General features: G+C 47.6%; 1 long non-coding RNA gene across 2 annotated transcripts; it reads left to right on the forward strand.

Annotated features, from left to right (window-relative positions):
* The first annotated feature begins 356 nt into the window (after nucleotides 1-356).
* On the forward strand, nucleotides 357-21,533 carry LOC149524710 (uncharacterized). Of its 2 annotated transcripts, XR_016349216.1 has the most exons (5): nucleotides 357-450; nucleotides 5,693-5,771; nucleotides 19,373-19,482; nucleotides 20,005-20,098; nucleotides 21,134-21,533. It is a non-coding gene; the product is annotated as an uncharacterized LOC149524710 (long non-coding RNA). The 2 variants fall into 2 exon arrangements; XR_016349215.1 differs by having other exon boundaries at nucleotides 19,373-20,098.
* Nucleotides 21,534-22,324: the final 791 nt, after the last annotated feature.

Here is a 22,324-nt window from a genome sequence, read left to right on the forward strand (position 1 = left end):
CCTGCGTCCGTCCCGCCGCCGCCCCCGCCCGCCCGAAATTCCACCCTTGGCTAAATCCCTTAGCTAAATGACCATAAAAAAACCCAGGGACAAACGGCTTTCAGTGACACCGATGTAACTGCTCCAAATCAGAGGAGCTAGTTCAGATTCACACCAGTGTCTGAGGACAAAAAGTCAAGTTGAAAGGACTCCTGCGCTTTGATACGAGAGAACTGGCTCTTCCCTGCAGAGGAAGGCGTGGCTAGGGCACGAGACCTTCACGTGACCGAGAGAGGCGCGAGCAAAGGAGCCAATCAAAGAGAGGCGTCTGAAAGCAGCCAATCAGAGCCTCGCCGGGACATATAAAAGGAGCTGCAGCAGAGGTGAGCGCTATTTGCCGGTGGGGACTCCGAAGGTGAGGCTGGCGTCTGTGATGAGACTTGAGCGCTGCCGTTTTCGTTCCGCTGCTTCGTGAGTATTCCCCTCCCGTTGGGCCTGGAGTCTCCCCTTCGGCTGGGACCCTGCCCTGCATCCCTCACCCGCTCGGCCTAAAAACCCGTGCGCCTGGGGCCTGACTCTGCCTTGGGTGCCGTCCCACATGGGGGCGGCCGGGCCCGCGGCGTCGGGCCGCTTTTCCCCGGGGGCTGCGGGGCGGCCGGGCCCGCGGCGTCGGGCCGCCTTTCCCCGGGGGCTGCGGGGCGGCCGGGCCCGCGGCGTCCGGCCGCTTTTCTCCGGGGGCTGCGGGGCGGCCGGGCCCGCGGCGTCGGGCCGCCTTTCCCCGGGGGCTGCGGGGCGGCCGGGCCCGCGGCGTCGGGCCGCCTTTCCCCGGGGGCTGCGGGGCGGCCGGGCCCGCGGCGTCGGGCCGCCTTTCCCCGGGGGCTGCGGGGCGGCCGGGCCCGCGGCGTCGGGCCGCCTTTCCCCGGGGGCTGCGGGGCGGCCGGGCCCGCGGCGTCGGGCCGCCTTTCCCCGGGGGCTGCGGGGCGGCCGGGCCCGCGGCGTCGGGCCGCCTTTCCCCGGGGGCTGCGGGGCGGCCGGGCCCGCGGCGTCGGGCCGCCTTTCCCCGGGGGCTGCGGGGCGGCCGGGCCCGCGGCGTCGGGCCGCCTTTCCCCGGGGGCTGCGGGGCGGCCGGGCCCGCGGCGTCGGGCCGCCTTTCCCCGGGGGCTGCGGGGCCTCCTGAGCGCAAGGGTCGGAGGTGAGGGCGGATCCTATGTACGTTGCTCTTCACGGTACTGCTCTCTCTCTCTCTCTCCCCTCAGGGTGCTAGGTCCGGCGCTCATTGACTGGCGGGAGTGGAGCGGGGACTTTGCAACTGTACTACATTACAGCTAGGAAGCTCTGGACTTTAGTTTAAGGGGTGGTTGCTGTGCTTAGGGGGCACTAGGAGCAGCAACGTGCACTACGGGAGACTTCCCCTCTTTCGCTCTCTGCTGACTAACAACCAGGGTGGCCACCTCTTTTTTCCTCCTTCCTGCCCCACAATATCACTCTCTGCCTCTGTCTAGTGTGTGTTAGGCAACCTAACATTTTCTCCTTGACTCTCTGCTTGCTGACCTGTGCCTGGTATATTAGAAGTGTATGTCTCTCCTCATCGTCTCGCCTTTATCTCTGTGCCTCATCTGTTGTATTCAGGAGACTTTGTTCAGTTTAGCTGCCGCTTCCTGCCTATGGAAGCTCTCCTGTCCCTTTGTGCAATCTACCTGCTCCTCCTTCTCCCTTCCGCTCTTGGCTCTCTTCCACCCTAGTGCCCTGTGAAAACTATAACAGCTCTTTTTCCCCCCTTTCACCTCTGCTGGCTTCGTTTCCCCATTAGCTTTATAAGTGCCCCTTTGTCTTCAGTCATTTGCCCCTACTGCCCATTGTGTAGCAAAGCCTTCCATTTCTCCATCTGGTGCCCCTAAAGCCTGTTCCTCGGGATAGCCACCCTTCCTCCCACTCCTGCCTCGGGGGGCGTCCATGAGGCGCATTACCGTCCTTTTCTCCACTTTCCTTTCAGCTGTACTTAGTCCTGGTGTTGAGGTAGTTTGAGCCCCTGTCTCCTCTCAGTTTTTAATGGCCCTTGTGGGCTATAGTTGCCTCTGCTCCCCTTTCACTGTCTGCTGTCCTTCCTGCCCTTTTTGCAAGAGAGCTGCCCCTTTCTTGCCCCCCGTAGCGGCTATGAAATAAGGGCGTCCTTTTCCCGCTTGTTCTTCATTATTGAGCCTATCCTCCCTCGGTCCCCTTTCATCCTCTGCGTGCCCTGGTGGGCGTTAAAATATGGGTTTTGCCGCCTTCTCGCCTCCTCAGTCCGCTGCCCCTACAGCCCGTTGACTCTGAGGAGGGGACAGGGCAGCTTTACTGCATAACGACGCCCCCTATGGCGTGGAGAGGGTAAACGGGGGTGAGGGGCGGGTCTCTGCACAGTGGACACTAGGAGCGGTAATGTAGTAGGAGGGCTCTTTGCCCTCTTGAACTCTCTGCTGCCCCTAGCGTCCATTAGCTTGTAAAGGGGGGGGAAACGGGACAATGGGCCTCACCCCCTGTGCTGTCCCCTAGTGGCCGTTGGGAGGTATAACATGTCTTCCTTCCCTCTTTTGCCCTGAGTGAGGGTTGGTTATGGAGGCTAGGCCGCCCCTGTTTTCTGCCCTGAGTTGTGCCTCTTAGCCTTTCGATCTGCCTTTCCCGCCTTTTGACCCTCTTGCCCCTTTGCTCGACCTTTCCCTGTTGTCCTAGTGCCCGTTGTACTTGAACTGCCTTCTTTTTCCCCTTCTCCCTCTCTGCTCCCCATTGTGCGTGTTACGGCCACCCTCCTCAATTTGCTCCCTCTATTGCTGTTGTGTGGTATACAAGTGCTTTTGCTCGGAGCTGACTATTAACCGGGGTGGCCTACTCTTTTTTCCTCCTCCCCGCCCCGCTATTTCACACTCTGCCTCTGCCTAGTGCGTGTTAGGCAACCTAACCTTTTCTCCTTGACTGTCTGCTCTCCTGTGCCTCTTACGTTAGAAATGTGTCTCTCTCCTCCTCCCCCCCTTTACCTCTATGCCTCATCTGTTGTATCCAGGAGACCTTGTTCAGTTTAGCTGCCGCTTCCTCCCTATAGAAGCTCTCCTTCCCCTTTGTGTGCTTTGTGCAATCTACCTGCTCCTCCTTCTCCCTTCCGCTCTTGGCTCTCTTCCACCCTAGTGCCCTGTGTAAACAATAACAGCTCTCTTCCCCCCTTTCACCTCTGCTGTGTTCGTTTCCCCATTAGCTTTATAAGTGCCCCTTTGTCTTCAGTCATTTGCCCCTACTGCCCATTGTGTAGTAAAGCCTTCCATTTTGCCATCTGGTGCCCCTAAAGCCTGTTCCTCAGGATAGCCACCCTTCCTTCCACTCCTGCCTCGGGGGGCGTCCATGAGGCGCATAACCGTCCTTTTCTCCACTTTGCTTTCAGCTGTACTTAGTCGTGGTGTTGAGGTAGTTTGAGCCCCTGTCTCCTCTCAGTTTTTAATGGCCCTTGTGGGCTATAGTTGCCTCTGCTCCCCTTTCACTGTCTGCTGTCCTTCCTGCCCTTTTTGCAAGAGAGCTGCCCCTTTCTTGCCCCCGGTAGCGGCTATGAAATAAGGGCGTCCTTTTCCCGCTTGTTCTTCATTATTGAGCCTATCCTCCCTCGGTCCCCTTTCATCCTCTGCGTGCCCTGGTGGGCGTTAAAATGTGGGTTTTGCCTCCTTCTCGCCTCCTCAGTCCGCTGCCCCTACAGCCCGTTGACTCTGAGGAGGGGACAGGGCAGCTTTACTGCATAAGGACGCCCCCTATGGCGTGGAGAGGGTAAACGGGGGTGAGGGGCGGGTCCCTGCACAGTGACACTAGAAGGGGTAATGTAGTAAGGAGGGCTCTTTGCCCTCTTGAGCACTCTGCTGCCCCTAGCGTCCATTAGGTTGTAAAAGGAGGGCGTGGGGGGAAGGAACAATGGCCCTCAGCCCCTGTGCTGCCCCCTAGTGGCCGTTGGGAGGTAGAACATGTCTTCCCTCCCTCTTTTGCCATTTGTGAGGGTTGGTTATGGAGGCTAGGCGCCCCTGTTTTCTGCCCTGAGTTGTGCCTCTTAGCCTTTCGATCTGCCTTTCCCGCCTTTTGGCCCTCTTCTCCCTTTCCTCCTCCTCTCCCTGTTGTCCTAGTGCCCGTTGTACTTGGACTGCTTTCGTTCCCCTTCTCTCCTCCCCATTGTGCGTTACCTCCCCCTTCCTCAGTCTACCTGTAGTGTTGTTTTGTGGTATAGAAGTATCTACGCTCTGTGCTGGCTATTAACCGGGGTGGCCGCCTTTCCCTCTCTCCCACCATTTCACTCTCCATCTGCCTACTGCATGTTAGGTAATCTAGGCCTCCTCTCCTGTGCTTCAAAAGTTACGTGTGTCTTCTTCTCCTCCTCCTCCTCCCCCCCCCCCTTCTATGCCTCCTCTGTTGTGTTCAGGAGACTTGGTTTAGTTCAGCCACCACTTTATTCCTGCTTTGAATTCTCTGCTGCCTCTCGTATTGCTTAGACTGTATAAGCGGTCCACCTCCGTCTCCTGCTGCTTCCCCCCAGTGGCCAATGTGAAGAATAGCCTTCTGGGGCTCTGCTCCCCATTGTGTCGGTTATGCAGGATAGGCACGCTTGTTCCTTCCCCTTCTTTTCTGCCCTCAGTGGTGCTCTTTAAGCTTTTTCTACCATCTTAGCCCAAGTGCTTATTGCGCAGTGTAGCTGACGCTTTTAATTTTACCGCTTGTGCCTAGTGTAATTGTGCTTAGTGTCCCCTTGCCCATATACCTTATAGCAGTGGTCTCCAACCTTTCTACACCCGAGATCGCTTTTTAAATCTCCAAACAGGCGAAGATCTACCAGCCTGCCCCTTCCTTGAAGCCCCGCCCTCTCTATTCCCCTCCTGTCCATCACTTGCTATCCCCAGCCCTTACTTACAGACTCTGATAAACAGTTTATTTTTAAATTATGCGATGTTTAAAATTAAAATCATGTGTTTATAGTTATGAAATAAATGTTTTTTATTCATGCTATTTAAATCTAAAATGAAGCATTTATAATTATACATTTTGTGGGGACAGAGTTCTGCGGCGGGGGGCAGGGAAGAGGACAGGGTTCTGCAGCAGGGGACAGAGTGCCAGTGGGGAAAGGTTTCTGCAGCTGGGGACAGGGTGTCAGTGGGGACAGGAATAGAGACAGATTTCTGTAGCTGGGAACAGGGGAGTGGGAACAGAATTCTGTGGCTGGGGAGCGGGGTGCCAGTGGAGGCAGAGAGTCCCCTGCTTCTGCCTCCTCTCAGGATTCCACCCCAGAGGGAAAGCAGCGTGTGCCTGCCCCGGGGCTGAACTCCTCTCTTCTCCCCCCCGCCCGCCCGTGCAGGGAAACCCAGTGCGTGCCTGCCCCGGGGCTGACTCACCCCTCCTGTGTGGTGCAGGGAGCCAATGCTCCCTCCCGCAGTACACCCGGCAGAGCAGCTAGCGCTACTTCGGGAATCGCTGGAAGTGGTGCTAAGCTGCAGCACTACTGTCCATCCCCGGGAAGCCTACACTACCTCCATTTTCACTTTAGGTAGGTAGTGGGGCTTCTCGGGGGTGGGAGGGAAATGGGGGCGGGGCGGACAGGATGCCTCGCTATCGACTGGTCGTGGCCTCACGATTGACCAGTCGATCACGATCGACCTGTTGGTGACCACAGCCTTATAGCGATCTTCTCTGTTTTAAGCTAGTTTTTTTCCTGCATCAGACTTCCTCTAATTGGTCAACATGATGCCTGATGATGGAATTGGCACACAAGCGCTGTGGATGAGAACAAAAGAATTACGGTAAGGCTTCCCTTTCGTTACCATTCCTTCCATGTGTGCTCTTTAGCAGGTATAAATGCCCCTTGAACATGAAAGCATCTGCTACCTATAGCTTCTGTGGCTGACAATATACGCACCCTTTCCTCTCCTTTGATTCTCTTACCCTATTTTCCATTGTGGAATATAACGGCTTCTTTCCCATTATGTGTTTTTGTTGGTCCTCATGCTCTTCCTCAGTGTAGCTGCCGCTTATTTGATTGACGGTCCTCTGCTGTTTGCTCCCCTTAGGAAGAATAAAGATCCCTTACCCACTTTTCTCTTGAAACCTCCTAGTCCCCATTACTTGTACTCAGATTTGCTACCCTTTCCCTCCTTTTCTCTCCCTGGTGTGTTCCGTATTCAATGTTAAGCAGATGATCCTTTCCCTCTCGGCTAATCCCTCATACCCCTCAATGGAGCCAATACCCCCTTCTCACCTTCTATACTTCGATCTGAGCTAGGGAGCATACCTTCCATTTAGATTCCCGCTATGACCTTTTAGGCCATTGAACTCACCCATAAATCCCTCCTGGGTCCTCGCCTGTCGGGCGCTTGCTTGCCCGTTTGGCTCGTCGCGGCTGTCTGTATTGCCCCCTTCTTCAGCATGGCCGCCCCAAATTCCCCTGGGACCTTCTGCCTCCTGCAGTGGGTTTTACGCGGTAGAGCTGCCCTTTTTCCCCTCCTCAGAGTCAACGGGCAGTAGGGGCCGCGGACTGGGAGGGGGGGGGGAAAGGGCAGCTCTACTGCACGGGACCCAGTGTGGGATAGAGAAGGCGAAAGGGGAGTTTAGGGGCCAGGTGTGCTGCACGACGGGGCAATAGAGGTGGCGGCGGCAGTGTCCCATATTGCCTGACGGCCACTAGGCGCAGCAGTCTAGCGAGGGAGCCGCTTGGCGCCCCCTCGTCCCTTTTCTGGTCCCAGTCCCCTTTTGGGCTTCCCCACGCCCCTGTCCTCTGCTGCTCCGAGTGCCTGTTACGCCGTACAGGCTCCCCTTTGCCCGCTTCCTGTCTCGGCTCCAAGCTGGTGTTCCTTGGGCGGGGCCCGGGCCTCCTCTTGGCTGCCCTGCATCCATGCTCCTCCTAAGGGGTGCTGTACGGTGTCGGTGCCCTTCCCTCTCCTGAGTCTCCTTAATGCTTCCTCCTTTCATACGGTAGAGCTGCCCCTTAGACGCTCTCTCCCTCTTCAGCACTGCTGCCTCGTTTTCCCCTGTGTGCATTATAGCTGCCCGAGTGGGCCTTGGCCTCTAGTGCCCCTTGTACAGGTGTGGGCCGTTTGGTCGCCCTCTGCTGCCCCTCTCCTGCTCTCCTCCCGCTATGGCCCTTTAGGCCCTGGACCTCACCCGTCCCTCCTCGAGCCTCGGCTCTCCCTAGCGTCTTGTGAGGCCGAGGAAGTGTCCTCCGCTGAGCCCTGGTGACCGTTCTGCAGTTTAGCCTCCCCCCTCTTTGTCCTATTGCGCGCCTCCCTCCCCCGGGCCGGTGCCCGTGATGCGGGTCGGACGCTTGCTTGCCCGTTTGGCTCGTCCCGGCTGTCTGTATTGCCCTTTCTTCAGCATGGCCTCCCCTAATTCCCCTGGGACCTTCTGCCTCGTGCAGTGGGTTTTACGCAGTAGAGCTGCCCTTTTTCCCCTCCTCAGAGTCAACGGGCAGTAGGGGCAGCGGACTGGGAGGGGGGGGAAAAAGGGCAGCTCTACTGCACGAGACCCAGTGTGGGATAGAGAAGGCGAAAGGGGAGTTTAGGGGCCAGGTGTGCTGCCTGACGGGGCAATAGAGGCGGCGGCAGTGTCCCATATTGCCTGACGGCCACTAGGCGCAGCAGTCTAGAGAGGGAGCCGCTTGGCGCCCCTTCGTCCCTTTTCTTGTCCCAGTCCCCTTTTGGGCTTCCCCACGCCCCTGTCCTCTGTTGCTCCGAGTGCCCGTTACGCCGTACAGGCTCCCCTTTGCCCGCTTCCCGTCTCGGCTCCAAGCTGGTGTTCCTTGGGCGGGGCCCGGGCCTCCTCTTGGCTGCCCTGCATCCATGCTCCTCCTAAGGGGTGCTGTACGGTGTCGGTGCCCTTCCCTCTCCTGAGTCTCCTTAATGCTTCCTCCTTTCATACGGTAGAGCTGCCCCTTAGACGCTCTCTCCCTCTTCAGCACTGCTGCCTCGTTTTCCCCTGTGTGCATTATAGCTGCCCGAGTGGGCCTTGGCCTCTAGTGCCCCTTGTACAGGTGTGGGCCGTTTGGTCGCCCTCTGCTGCCCCTCTCCTGCTCTCCTCCCGCTATGGCCCTTTAGGCCCTGGACCTCACCCGTCCCTCCTCGAGCCTCGGCTCTCCCTAGCGTCTTGTGAGGCCGAGGAAGTGTCCTCCGCTGAGCCCTGGTGACCGTTCTGCAGTTTAGCCTCCCCCCTCTTTGTCCTATTGCGCGCCTCCCTCCCCCGGGCCGGTGCCCGTGATGCGGGTCGGACGCTTGCTTGCCCGTTTGGCTCGTCCCGGCTGTCTGTATTGCCCTTTCTTCAGCATGGCCTCCCCTAATTCCCCTGGGACCTTCTGCCTCGTGCAGTGGGTTTTACGCAGTAGAGCTGCCCTTTTTCCCCTCCTCAGAGTCAACGGGCAGTAGGGGCAGCGGACTGGGAGGGGGGGGGAAAAAGGGCAGCTCTACTGCACGAGACCCAGTGTGGGATAGAGAAGGCGAAAGGGGAGTTTAGGGGCCAGGTGTGCTGCCTGACGGGGCAATAGAGGCGGCGGCAGTGTCCCATATTGCCTGACGGCCACTAGGCGCAGCAGTCTAGAGAGGGAGCCGCTTGGCGCCCCTTCGTCCCTTTTCTTGTCCCAGTCCCCTTTTGGGCTTCCCCACGCCCCTGTCCTCTGTTGCTCCGAGTGCCCGTTACGCCGTACAGGCTCCCCTTTGCCCGCTTCCCGTCTCGGCTCCAAGCTGGTGTTCCTTGGGCGGGGCCCGGGCCTCCTCTTGGCTGCCCTGCATCCATGCTCCTCCTAAGGGGTGCTGTACGGTGTCGGTGCCCTTCCCTCTCCTGAGTCTCCTTAATGCTTCCTCCTTTCATACGGTAGAGCTGCCCCTTAGACGCTCTCTCCCTCTTCAGCACTGCTGCCTCGTTTTCCCCTGTGTGCATTATAGCTGCCCGAGTGGGCCTTGGCCTCTAGTGCCCCTTGTACAGGTGTGGGCCGTTTGGTCGCCCTCTGCTGCCCCTCTCCTGCTCTCCTCCCGCTATGGCCCTTTAGGCCGCTGACCTCACTCGTCCATCCCTCCTGGGTCCTCCCTGTCCCCGCTGTTTGGGAGGCGATCCACCGGGCCTCTCTGGCCCTTCCCCCCGCCCACTCCTGCCGCGCCCTAGTGGCCATTCTAAGGTATAGCGCTCCCCCTTCTCCTAGTCTCCTCCTAGTCAAGGTGCCTTTTGGTAACTGGGTTTGGTTCTTTAAAGGATTTGAAACTACAGACAGAGGAATACTCTTTTTAGGGTCAAACAAAGACTTTTTTATTTTTTCTATTTAAATCAATTTACTATTCTTGATTTTTTTTAAGACAATATAATATACAAAGAAAAAGTGAAAAAAAATAGTACAGTTAAAAAAAGCAAGAAATAAAAACTTCTCTTCCAGAGATACCCTCCTGATTTACTTTTAAACAATTTATGGAGTTAACAAATATATAATATTTATGTTAAGAAAGATAGAAGCATTGCTTAGGTTCAGGAGATATTCTTTTGTTTATGTTTTTTCTGTCTTTGTGTTTTTCGTTGGAACTCACCACTGGTGTTCGTTCTTTTTTGGAGTTTATTTGTTCCCCTTTCGGAGCTTATGTACGGCAGCGAGATTCAGCGCCGGGGAGGGAGCTTTGGTTGATCAGACTTAGGATTTTGGATTCGCAACCCGTCCACTCTTGGTCTGTTTCAGCTAACTTTATATATCTTGTTTGGGTATTTTGGTACTCCTCCACTCGCTTGACAATTGCTGACATTAGATTTTTGTTGTCTTATTCTGGTTTTACAAAAACTTTCGTCTGCTCCTTTTGGGGTAATTAGCACTTTTGTTGCATACCTCTGTCTGAGTTATTTACTTCTTTAAAAGCGGCGGGGTTATTGTTGGTCATCTAATCAAATTTTGTTTTCATTTTTATCTCCTGTATCTCAGAATGCTGACTTGCTTTGACACTTACAATTAAACTAGTGCTCATTTGACATATTCTGGGTAGGCTTTAACACATCCTTTTGAGTCAAATGAGACACTTTAATTACAATAACTTTATTTCCCTCTGTGCTTGTGGATTTGCTATTTGCTCGTTTTCTATTTGTTTTATTTTCATAAATGTTATAGTTTGTTTTTGGGAAAAATTTTTACACATATAGAATATTCTTATTACAATTATTAATATTATTATTGTACAAATAATCTAAAACTCTTTTTTTGATATCAACATGGATAAAAAGTTTTAAACACTTGCTTTTTGTCGTCTTGTACTTTTTATACTTAATTGTTTTATCTAAATTATGTAATACGTTTACTATTGTTATGGGTGATTCGTTTACGTGTTTTACAGTTTGATTCTTGATTGCTAGCTTAATACATTTTCTAACTTTTAACAAAATGTTCTAATTTCGTTTCTTTACGTCTAGATTTATAACTTCTATTTTTTGTAAGTTTAGTTTTTGTATTGTGAAATGCTCTACTGGTAATATTACTTGGGTGTCTTGGAAAGTTTGTTTTGTTATGGCTTTCATTTCTTTTGTTAAAAATCGGATCTACGACACTATATTTTGTTCAGTAGTCTTATTGCTTTTTTTAGTGCAGTTGTAACTCATTTGTGTTAAGTTTTATAGTTTGTTTACATTACGAAAAGGTACGGTGACATTCATTTTAACTGGTATAACATAACATTTATTATGCATTATTTTTTTGCTTAACAATTGCTAAATTGAGTCACTACAGTGACAAACAATTAAATGGGTTTGGTTAGAGCTTATGTATTCTTTACATTTATTTGGTAACTAATTAATTTTACTCGTTAATGTGGACACAACTTTTTGTCTATTAAACAATGCTGGTTTACACATCTTGAACTTTTCTGAACTATTACATTAATGCTTAGGTGTAGAAACTATTCTTTTTCTTTATACTTCACTTGTTTCTTTATATCTTTCTTGTTGGTATAATTATTGCTTCTTATCTTATATTAATTCTATGGGATGTTATTTCATGACTGATTTGTGCTGTATCTGGTATTTTGACGAATGGTGCTTTTTTACTTATCCCTCTCTCATCTTTCTTAATTTTTTGCAATAATTTTTTTCTAAAACTACTACTACTACTACTACTGTACAAACTTATGCAATTTAGATTATTTAAATACATAGATATATTGTTACTTTATTCTTGTTTTATCGGCGTTTGTATTAGATATGTTTACAGCTGTATTTACTTAATGTAATAATTTTGCCGTTTCAGCTTTTTCATGGTGACTATTATTTTTCTACTTAATGAATTAATTGCTAACAAATCTGGTTTTACATCCTCCTCCCATTGCTTTAATAATTTTTTTGGTTGCTTATATATCTTCTTTTCTTTTTTCGTGACTTTCATGTTGTGCAATTTATACTATGTTCTATTCTTTCTTTCTTTTTTATATGCTGGTTGCAATCTTATTATTACTCTTCCTGTTTTTGTTGGTTGTAAATTTGAGGGGGGTATTACAACTGTTAATGTTGGAAGGGTTGCATTACTATCTGATGTAGCTAAGGCTGTGGTTCCAGATAGTGGAATTGTTACAAATGTGGTTTGGATCTATGGGTTGTGTGTTTCTGTTGGGTTGCTAATATTAAGCTATACGCCATATAATGGTGTTATGCTAAAGCTAAATAAACTTTGGTTTGGGGCTTGCATGCTTATCATTGTATGGGGGGGAGAGGGGGGAGTGTGCGCTTTCATATGATTTGTTTACTTAATTGTTCATGTTAGCTTTAATACTATACAAGCGGGACATATTCTAACTGGTATCATTTTGTTGAATTATAACTAGAGTTTGATTTACAGGCAGTCCCCGGGTTACGTACAAGATGGGGACTGTAGGTTTGTTCTTAAGTTGAATTTGTATGTAAGTCGGAACTGGTACATACTGTAGGGGAAACTCTAGCCAAACATTTCTCCAGAGCTCAGTTTTATTCTCCCACACCTCACTTCCCTCAGTCCTTTATTCTCAAGCTGAGGTGTCTGCTGAGAAAAGCCGCTCCGCGTCTCCCTGGTCCGCTGGGGGGAAGCAGCGAGTGCGGGGTTGCCTCACCCCGTTTGTAAGTAGGGATCCGATGTAAGTCGGATCCATGTAACCCGGGGACTGCCTGTACTTCTTCTTTCCTAGTGGGGGTGGTATAGTTTATTTTACACACTTGCCACTGGGCTGGTTTGTTAGCTAATTTAGTTTGGGTGGTGGTGGTGTTTTTGACTTGGGTCTAGTTTTGTTGTAATGGATCATACTTACTATTTAAGCTGGTCTATCTTGCACTGTTAACGTGATTTTTAGTGATGATGAACAACTTGTAATATATAATCTTGTGGAACTGTTAATTTCATTCTTTACTACTTAGCTAATTATGGTGTGCTAATCTTTTTCTTGTTTTTGTTGTGATTACATAGGTGAATGGTAACTTTTTTGGTCTTTCTAATGCTACTCTTTTCTCTTTATTTTTCGTTGGCTATACAATCTATATTTTTTCTCTTTGCTTTATAGGAGGGCTTTTTTTAGTTTGGTTGCTGCTTGGGTTTTATATCTGGCTGTCGGCTTGTATGTTCATTTACATTTAATAAAACTGTATCTAATACTAGGTGTTAACCTTTAAAGGTGCTATTTTTAGTTGCTGTTTTAAGGTATCAGTTTTCTTTTCTGCTACTTTGTTGGATTGAGGATGGTATGGGAAATTTAAATGCTATGTTATGCCTTTTTCTATGGACTATTGTTCTAATTTTTTTACTTCTAAATGGTGGGCTTCTATCTGATTGTATTATTTGTGGGCGTCTTTAAGCTGCTATTATTTTTTCTAAGGCTTTTAGTATGTGTTTTGCTTTTGGTTTTTTAAAAAGGAATTACTATAGTACTCTGATTTCTTAACTCTACCACAACTACTCGCTTTGGGTATTGTTTAGCACTCGGTAATGGTCTTATTATAAATCTGTTTGCTAATGGTTTCCTGGTTTATGATATTCTGGGTTATATGCTTTATTAGGCATATTTTAGCTGATTTATACGTTTAGTATTGTGGCAAATTTTACAGGCTTTTATGTATTTTTTCATGTTCTTTTATTTTAATTCTTGATTCTCTTCCTGTATATTGCTTTATCTATTCTCTTTCTTTTTGTGTCTTCAAAGTGGCTTGTGTATTCATGTAAGTATTTTATGAATGGATTTACTTCTTCTTTTTCTTTGTTTTTTTCTACTAACACTTTAAATTCTTGCAATTCTTTATCTAGTTGTTTGTGGTTAGTGTTGTATCTTTCTTTATGGCTAGGGATATGTTTTACTGATGTACCACTTACGTGATTTCTGATGATGGTCTATATTTCTCTCCACCCTGCATGTGTTTCAATGTCTGTGTTCTTTTTTAACAGTCTTTTTATACCATACATACTATCTATGCTTAATTTTTATGGTGACTTTCTTGTGTATGTTGTAATCTTATTCTAACTTTTTCTACTTCTGCTTCTTTTCTTTTAACACAATAAAGAACTTGTTTTCACATTTGGTACAGTAATATCTTGCTTTTGTTTTTCCCCCTTTCATGCTTTTATCTGTTAATATCTAGGGTGTTTCTGTTATTCTTGGTGTAGCTTTTGGGGCTTTAGGGCATTACATTTTTTCTTAGTTTAACATTTGACTAACTAGCTCGCTATAATACAGTTTTTCTTAAGTATTTGTCTGGCTTTCAAAGTTTGGTGGTATTATTTTTATGGTAAGCTATGCTACAGCTGACACTTTTGGAGTGTGTAAAGTAAGACTTACACTTGTCATTAAAAAAGTACTTATCTTTTATTTTATTAAACTTATAATAGTTTTCTATATTCACTATAATGTTTTGGGGGTTTGTTAAATTGCAAAATCAATTTATCTACTTTTTCTTGTTTTTCTCTTTGTGTTACCCACTCTTCATTCTAGTTAATTTGTAATTCTCTTGGGGGTTTCTTAGGGTCTTACTTTTTTAATAGAGTGGGGTGTTACAAATTTTGGTTTAATTCTATTAAGGCTGCTTGGGCTTTTTCATTGTAGATAATTAAATCTTTCTTTCTTTCTTTTTAATAATTTCAATAAGGGTTTTATTTTATGTCTTAACTGTTGAATACTTGCTTCATTATAATTTACTATGCTTAAAACTTCTTGTAGCTGTTTGTGGGTTTTCGGAGGGTTATTTAACTACTTACTTACACCATTGGGGTAAGTTGTACTTATTGTTTTATTTTCTATCACTTGAATTCTTAGAAGGGAGTATTTACTTTGGGCTATAGTTACTTTTCTTTCGTTTATTTGCTATCTTTGAGTGGTTAAGTGTTCTATAGCTTCTTGTGTCTTGTCTCTTCTTAAAAGGTCATCTACATAGTATATTATTCGGGGATCTTGTTCTTAACTTTGTTGACTAAGGGTATACTTTATGGCATCTGTTGCTAATGTGCTGGTGAATTTTTATAACCTTGGGGGTAATGCGTTCCACCTATAGTATTTTCTTCTAATTGAAAAATTTAAGGTTCTTTTTTATAGGTATACTATAAAACATATCGTTTAAATCTATTAGTGCTCTTTATTTTAATTCTTCTTTTTCTTTTAAATATTGTTCTATAGTTGGTTTGTTTTAGGGGGGGTGGTGGTAAAGGCAACTGGTTGTATTGCTTCATTTATTTTTCTATAATCTCTTTTTTCTTTTTTTTTGGTATTCTTTATGCTGGACTTTTATATTGGGTGTGTAATACTTGTTTAATTTATTAGTAACTCTTTTAATGACTGATTAATGGGTTCTTTTCTTTCTGCTTTTGTTGGTATACTATTCACCTTTTGTGACATGTAATTTTTCATTGGATATTTGTATTGATAATACTGTTTTTAAATTCTGTCGTATTGTTGGATTCTGTATTATTATATTTATGCTTAGTATATTCTTTTCTTTTAGTACTACTGTGGTTTTTGTTACATTCTGTTTTTGTTTTACTTTTATTACTTCTGGTTGATACATTTTATCTTCATTTAGTCTTGACGTTCATATTTTACGTTTTCTTTTTTAATGTGGTACTTTTGCTTCATTTATTATGGTTATTTGGGCTTTTGTATCTAATAACTATTTAAATTGTTCATAATTCTTGGTGTTCTAATTTAATACTTCAGCACTTATATAAATTCTATTATCTTTTTTTCTTGGATTGTTTCGGGGCTTCTGCTACTCGTTTTTTGATTTAGAGAATTTTTGTCTATTCCTGCTATCTTTTTTTTTTCTATTGCTGCTTGTTTCTGTTCTTGGGGCGTTATCTTTTTAAAATCTGGTTTACTGTATCTATTTCTTAACAGAAAACTAAATATGGCTTTTTCTTCTGTGTTTGGGTCTTTCCCCTTCTTCGGGGTTTGGAAATTTTCGCACGTTTTACGCGTGTCTCTCGGGGGATCGTATGTTGGTGCTGAGGTATGTTTGCGTACTACTTTTAAATCATTTATAGTTTCTAATATTCCCCAAACACTAGTCTTTGTTAGGGCTGTTGGCTACAATTTTAGGCTTTGGTTTCTTTCGTTCTCTTCTACTCTTTGCTATACTGTTTGTGGTGTTACTTTGTCTTCTTGTTATCAGACCTGGATCTTGTATATATTTAAATTGGTGAGGATCAGCTCTCTGTGCTGCTGTTAACTGTTTTTGGCTTTTTTCAACTAGTGCTAAAGTACACGGACCCCTTTAGTTGGATCTCATTTGTCGGCAGTTAAATATTTTCTTTTCTTTTTTTTAGCATATTTTATAAGGTCTTCTAGTACTTGTTAGTTGTTTGACTTGGCAATTTTAATATTTCTGGGCTACTTCTATTTCGGTACGGATCTGTCGCGTATCGGCTGTTCTTTCTAATATGTTTTGCAGTTTTTTCTAATTTGTTTCTTTAGATGGGGTTTTTTGTGTTACGTCTGGTAATAGTATTTTGCAATCTTTTAACTTTTATTTTGCTAGATCATTATTAGCTATTAAACATCTTAACTTTGAACATGTTACATGTAGGGTTATAGGTATGATTTTTTTCCCCTATTGCTAGAAGTGCTCTTATTTTGAGCATGTTTTTCTTCCCTTTCATCTTTATTACGATAGAACTAGTGGTTGAGAGGTTTTATACCTTCTGTTTTGTTTAACTTATCAAAAGGGCATCTTCTGCTCTTGTCAAATCCTGTTCGTGACGCCATTTTGGTAACTGGGTTTGGTTCTTTAAAGGATTTGAAACTACAGACAGAGGAATACTTTTTTTTTTTTTTTTAGGGTCAAACAGATTTTTTCTATTTACTTTATAATTAATTTTCTATTGAAATCAATTTACTATTTTTGATTTTTTAAGACCATATAATATACAAAGAAAGTAGAAAAATAGTACAGTTAAAAAAAAAAAAAAAAAACCCCAAGAAATACTAACTTCTCTTACAGATATACACTCCTGATTTACTTTTAAACAATTTATGGAGTTAACAAATATATAATCTTTATGTTAAGAAAGATAGAAGCTTTGCTTAGATTCAGGAGATATTCTTTTCTTTGTTTTTTCTTTCCTTAGATTTTTTGTTGCAACTTACGACTGGTGTTCGTTCTTTTTTTAGAGTTTATTTGTTCCCCTTTCGGAGCTTATGTACGGCAGCGAGATTCAGCGCCAAAGAGGGAGCTTTAGTTGATTAAATTTAGTTTTTTAGATTCGCAACCCGTCCACTCTTAGTCTGTTTCAGCTAACTTGTTTTAGTATTTTTAGTACTCCTCCACTCGCTTGACAATTGCTGACATTAGATTTTTGTTGTCTTATTCTGCTTTTACAAAAACTTTCGTCTGCTCCTTTTGAGGTAATTAGCACATTTGTTGCATACTGCTGTCTGAGTTACTTACTCGTTTAAAAGCGGCGGGGTTATTGTTGGTCATCTAATCAAATTTTGTTTTCATTTTTATCTCCTGTATCTCACAATGCTGCCTCTCTTTGACAGTTACAATTAAACTAGTGCTCATTTGACATATTCCAAGTAAGCTTCAACACATCCTTTTCACAGTAGGCAAAAGAGACGGCCCTTTTCTCTTTGACACGCTTCTTCTGTCTGCAGTGCCCGCGAGCTCCTAGAGCTGCCCTGTCCCTGCTTTTCAGCGTCTGTGTCCACCAGGGCAGCATAGCACGCACTCCTTTTAGTCCTTTTCTGCCCCGGGTGCCCCTTCGCACTCTCTCCTTCCGCTCTGGCCCCAAGTGCCCAGCATATAGGTGGGCCTCTTTGCCCCCTTAGCCGCATAAACACCTCCTCTCCTCCCGCTATGGCCTTTTAGGCCCTGGACCTCACCCGTCCCTCCTTGAGCCTCGGCTCTCCCTAGCGTCTTGTGAGGCCGAGGAAGTGTCCTCTGCTGAGCCCTGGTGACCATTCCGCAGTTTGGCCTCCCCTTTTTCCTATTGCGCGCCCCCCCCCCCCCCCTCCGGGGCCGGTACCCGTGATGCGGGTCGGGCGCTTGCTTGCCCGCTCGGCTCGTCCCGGCTGTCTGTATTGCCCCCTTCTTCAGCGTGGCCGCCCCTAATTCCCCTGGGACCTTCTGCCTCCTGCAGTGGGCTTTACGCGGTAGAGCTGCCCTTTTTCCCCTCCTCGGAGTCAACGGGCAGTAGGGGCCGCGGACTGGGGGGGGGGGGGGGGAAGGGCAGCTCTACTGCACGAGACCCAGTGTGGGATAGAGAAGGCGAAAGGGGAGTTTAGGGGCCAGGTGTGCTGCATGACGGGGCCATAGAGGCGGCGGCGGCGGCAGTGTCCGTGTTGCCTGACGGCCACTAGGGAGCCGCTTGGCGCCCTCTAGTCCCTTTTCTGGACCCAGTCCCCTTTTGGCTTCCCCATGCCCCTGTCCTCTGCTGCTCCGAGTGCCCGTTACGCCGTACAGGCTCCCCTTTGCCCGCTTCCCTTCTCGGCTCCAAGCTGCTGTTCCTTGGGCGTGGCCCGGGCCTCCTCTTGGCTGCCCTGCATCCATGCTCCTCCTAAGGGGTGCTGTACGGTGTCGGTGCCCTTCCCTCTCCTGAGTCTCCTTAATGCTTCCTCCTTTCATACGGTAGGGCTGCCCCTTAGACACTCTCTCCCTCTTCAGTACTGCTGCCTGGCTTTCCCCTCAGGCCCTGTGTGCATTATAGCTGCCCGCGTGGGCCTTGCCTGTCGCCTTGGCCCCTAGTGCCCGTTGTACAGGTGTGGCCGTTGGGTTGCCCTCTGCTGCCCCTTAGGCTGGGCAGCGGCCCCTTTCCTGCTCTCCTCCCGCTATGGCCCTTTAGACCGTTGACCTCACCCGTCCATCCCTCCTGGCTCCTCGCCTGTCCCCGCTGTTTGGGAGGCGAACCACCGGGCCTCGCTGGCCCTTCCCCCCCACTCGCTTCTGCCGCGCCCTAGTGGCCATTCTAAGGTATAGCGCCCCCCTTCTCCCGTGTCCCCTTTCCCCCAGTTGCCACCAGGGCAGGATAGCACGCACTCCTTTTAGTACTTTTCTTACCTAGGTGCCCGTTCCCTCTCTCCTTCCACTCTGGCCCCTAGTGCCCGGCATAGAGGTCTGCTTAGTAGGCAGCAGGGTAGCACCATCATGCCATTTTTGAAGGGTTTTTTTTTTTGGTCTCTCGTGCTCTTTTCCCCTGTACTTTTCTTCCTTCCTTTTCTCCCTACTCTAATGGGTCATGATAGTGTGTCAGGTGCCCTTCCTTCTCCTCAGTCTCCTAAGGGTTAAGTTCTTAGCACATGTTTTCAGCCCAGTGCCCCATTACTAGATTTTAAAGGGAGCAGCCAGATAACTGCTGCGTCCACAGGGGGTTGTGTACGTAGGAGCCGATGTGAGGTGTGAAATGAAAGCTTATGTTCTAATGATTCTGTGTGTGCGGTTCATGTACTTGTATGATGTCTATATGTTGAATTATGGATATGGACTTTGTGCTGATACTGGCCTGAAGTGCCTTTTTATAGGGACGGATGTCCAGTCAATGACTCTGGTAATTAGCAATGGCTCTCAAGGTGCCCAATACACACTTGCAGAATGTGTCTGGGACCGTCAAGCCAGCCAATATCATAGCTTGTGACATGAGACTAAGGGATAGGTCACTTGGCCATGTCACCTGCTCCAGCTTGGAAGATACCAGGGGAGAATATAAAACGCCATGAGGTGGACTGCATCTTGCCTTCAAATCTGCTACTGATTCCAGATGCAGCCTTGCCAGGAACAGCGAGACTGGAAGACTTGTTGGCCCATCCTGACATAGGATGTAAACCAGAGACTTTTAAGATAGCAGTTTGTGACATGTCTGCCTGGAGCCTGCATTGAGAATTTGGTGATTCAATGCATGTAATGTATTCTCCTTAACAACCTTACTCTCGTGCTTTTCTTTCTTTTATTAATAAACCTTTAGGTTTTAGATTCTGAAGGATTGGCTCAGCGTGATCTTGTGGGTAAGATCCGAAGTATAAACTGACCGGGGATTTGTGGATGGTTCTTTGGGACTGGAAAGACCTGTTTGGGGTAGGTGAGATTTGGTTCTATCACCCCCTCACCTGTGTGCAGACTTGGGGCTGATTGTGGCGCACGGAGAGTTGGGGTGTCAGAGGGGTTTTGCTCTTGAGGTTTCCTGCTGTGGTTGGATTGGCAGCTGAAGTGCTCTGCCTGACTGGTATATGACCTGTTTGCAAATAGTCTCCAGTCTGGGGCTGTAATGAGCCGCCCTGGGTTTTGAGCAATTCGCCCTCAGTGGATGCCCTCAGCAGTGCCCAGACCCGGCCTGGTCCATCACGCCCATTGAGTATTTTAGGAACCGCTTTATCCTCTGCAGTCTAGTCCCAAATGTGACCGTTTGCATTCCGTAATAGGTCTTAAGTAATGTTGCCATTGGCTTTTGCTTGTTGCCTGAGGAGGAGACAAAGGCCGTATGTTCCTTCAGAATACCCAGTGTAACACGTGAAAGCAAGGCCAGTTTTTTAAGTCTGTCTTCATATAGGTACTGTTGTATAGATTTTCTGCCTTGTTGTTTGTCTGCACTCTTTCTAGTTTGTGATCGTCTTCAATGAAACGTAGTTCCAGAAACTGGATGCCATATTGAAATGGACGCCTGATTGCTGAGGACTGGAATAGAAGAATTATGGTAAGTCTCCCACTATTCACTGCGTACGTCTTCTGCCATTAGTGCTTTTTAGGAGATATAGCTGCCCCCTTCTGCTACTCCCGGTTCCCCGATAAAAGATATAACCTCCTCTTTTCCCTATTGATTGTAATGTGTCCTAATGCCAACAGGAGCTGGAGCTGTCCCCCTACTCCTTGTGCCCGTTTTTGAATATGGCCTCTCCCTCTCTCTTTTCATTGTGGGATCCTTCCTCTTCAGTAGGAAGCCTTGCCATCTAACATTTCGCTGTTGGTTCTGTTTCCACATACACACACACACACACAGCTGTTCTGGACTTAGCATCTTGACTCACAAAGGTACTTAGACACAAACTCAGGAGTTGAAGTGTGAATCTGAATTCAGGTGTCTAAATTCCAGTTTTACTCTGCCACTGAACCTTATAGGCACCTAAGTTGACTTGGCGCCTGAGCTTTCAGAGTAGATGTTCCCCGCAAGCCTATCTTTCTGATTCCTCACAGATGATAGATCACCTCACTAGCACTCCAGATGCCTATTGCCCATCAAAACCCCAATGGAAAACAGGAGTTCACCTGCCAATTGCACATGTGGGGGCCCATCTGAAAAGTTGGTTCCTAGGCCGTTTTGCATTCATAATCTGGGCAGCGAAGACTGTATCACCATCGGCTTTACAAGCCAGGGGTCAGTGCTCTCCCCAAACTGAGAGTTTAAGGTTCAGTTCTCCCCTTTGCCTGGTTCTCAGGCTAGTGTCATTCTGAGGCGGTGTCTACACTAAAATTAAGTTCAATGGCTGTGGACATACCCAGTCACTGTGTCGGTGCAGTACATCCTCACTAGCAGTGCTAGCATTGATGCAGAGCGCAGTGCACCGTGTGACAAAGGACATTTGTCCCAGGTTTTGTCACCGTGCCTGTGACCTGCACAGCACAGGCAGATACATGACCCTGGTCGCCCTGGCAACCACAATCCAAGGGCCCTCACCAGCCTTGTTAATGTTAGTGAGTGTGATATGTTCTTACTGTTTTCCTTTAATCCTAGATAATGGGCCCAGGACCCAAGGATCATCACGCCAGCTTGAGGCGGCATCGTCCTCCTGTATACGCATCATAACTTTTTTAGACAAAAGTTGCCATTGAATTGTCTGGCTTTTTTTGTTTGGTTTACTTAGCTTGTTAGGAATAACTACCTGTATTACTGATAAGAAGTTTAATTGGCGATGGGCGGAGTTGCTGTGTAACCTTCATAGTAGATTGGCTTATGTGCTCATTTGGTCTTGCTGCTAGAACCTATGGAATTGCTTGCCCTCCGTCCGCCGCGCCCCTCCTCCCCGATATAATGTATTGTAATGTTTTGCTTAACCAGTGTGTTCCAGCTTAACCCCTGGTTCTCGCTCGACCAGTGCTGTGTGTAATAAATCCTCCGACTTGTTTTCACCACATCCAGAGTGTTGAGACCTTATTCCTAACAAGTAGCTACATCTACTTGAGCTGTGCCGGAAAGGTGCCCTCGAGCCCAGATCCCACACTCCTGCACCCTCCTTCCTGCCCAGACTCCATATGTACACTCCAACTCCTGCCCAGACCCTCCACACTCCTGCAACGGTCCCTATTTCCAGACTCTGCAGCCCCATCCCGCTCCTGCACCCTTCTTCCTGCCCATAACCCTGCACCACCACACTCTAGCACCCTCTCACGCCCAGACCCCACACCTTCCCCCCCCCCAGCCTGCTCCTGAACCCTCTCTCCTGCCCGCATTCTATGTTCCTGGCTCGCGCCCCCTCCCCCCCGCCAGACCTTGCTCTGGCAGCACACGGAGCCCCCCTCATTTTTGATCCCATCTTAGACACTAGCAGGGCCCCACAACTTCCACTAGCCCCAGCCTAAGGCAGACTTTTGAAAAACATGGTCAAAAAGTATTGCTTGTTTGCCATTGATATCGGGGTGGGAGTAAACTGCATCATGAGAGGTCTAAGGCAGGTTCCAATAACCCCTGTGACAATGTGCAAGTCTCATAAGGTTTTGCAAGTCTTTCCTACAATTGCTTGCAGCTAGGGTGTGTGGCTGGCTTGGGGGGGGGGGGAGAAGAAGTCATGTTCCCACCAAGATTTTTCCATCCCTGAGCAGAGTGAGTTTTGTCTTGTGTGCCAATATTGAGGTCACATGTGCTTGTTCAGACCTGTGCCACCCTCCTCATTAATGTATATCTTAGTATATATTTTAAATTGTTATA

Source organism: Pelodiscus sinensis, chromosome 3, assembly GCF_052426305.1.
Source record: "Pelodiscus sinensis isolate ZL-2025 chromosome 3, ASM5242630v1, whole genome shotgun sequence".
Lineage (NCBI taxonomy): Eukaryota > Metazoa > Chordata > Testudines > Trionychidae > Pelodiscus > Pelodiscus sinensis.